Below are 1,413 nucleotides of genomic sequence, written 5' to 3'. Positions count from 1 at the left end.
GAGCTAGAATCATCCGAAGACTCATCTGGGACAGATGTCCAAGATGGCCCACTCACGTGGTTGGCAGTTGATGCTATTATTAGCTGGGATGGTAAACTGAAACAGCCACACAAGAACTCTCCATGTGGCTTGGGGTTTTCATAGGATGACTGCTAGGTTCTACATGGGGGCATTCCAAGAATGAGTGTCCTAAGAAACTCAGGCAAAAGCTATAAGACATCGTATGGCTTAGCTTAGCGTCATCGGAAGTTAGACGTTCCAGAACATCTCTTCTCTCCACATTCTGTTGGTCTAGCAGGTCACTAATTCTAGCCCAGATTCAAGAAGAAGGTAATTTGACCCTACTTCTTGATACAAGATGCAGCATAGGCACACAGGGAGGAAAGCAATTGATGGACATCTTTGGATACTAGTAACTGAGGTTCACATTCTGGTCACCTCAATTTACATTTTTCCCATTAGCAAAATAGGCTTGTCACCATTCCCAAGACCCCCGTGATGATATCTTACTGTGTCATCAGCTCAAGGTTCAGGATCTACTCATTTAAATCAGACCCAGGTACAGATGCAGATGAAGTTCATTAGGTATGGCTTCAGTATGGCTCTTCTCAGTCTGAAGAACTATGAACTAAGAGACCGGTTATCTTTCTGCCTACACACTGCATGCAATGATAGTACAGAAATATAATAAGCACAACAATTTTCTTCAAAAACAACAGGATGGGAGTGAAGGGACTGGTCAGAAGACACATAGCAGTCTCTGATTTACAGCAATTCTTAAGTCCTAGCAGGCATATGTCACTAGTTTCTTCACAAGGGAGTGATTCCCATGGCTCCTGTTTCTACCCTCTTGACTTTCAGTTCTTCATTTTAAATCAATCTTCTTTCTTTTTAAGAAATGATTAATGCTTTATAACTTAATACTTTTCCCAAATTGCTTCCTAACTGAAGAAGTTTGGGAACTCTAAAGGCTTTTTTCTTTCTGAACTATTTCTGTCCTTTCAATCCAAGCACACTGTACTTATAATGGTACAACCCTCTTAAACACTTAACAAGTACCTTACTAATCCTACTGGGGTTCACGCCTTTATTCAGAAGCCACACACAACATCTCTTTAAGACAGGCCTTCTTCACTACCATGGCCCAAGGGTCACAGTGCTGTGGGGGAAATGTCCTTAGGACTTTTAGAAGCCCTACTGTTCACCTGAGAGAATCTACAAGGCACCCCCTGAGTCTTTCTGAAAACTCATCAGGTGGTTACAGATGCATGCTTAAGTCTATTTTCACCCTGACATCAGTGTTATTGGAGATACCCTAGATTTGATCTTTGCCCAGTCCGTCCTTTCTTCCTTCCTTCCTTCCTTCCTTCCTTCCTTCCTTCCTTCCTTCCTTCCTTCCTTCCTTCCTTCCTT

This window comes from Sapajus apella, unplaced genomic scaffold (genome assembly GCF_009761245.1).
Source record: "Sapajus apella isolate SASKATOON/1434 unplaced genomic scaffold, GSC_monkey_1.0 scaffold67, whole genome shotgun sequence".
Lineage (NCBI taxonomy): Eukaryota > Metazoa > Chordata > Mammalia > Primates > Cebidae > Sapajus > Sapajus apella.
This window is presented reverse-complemented; position numbering follows the sequence as displayed.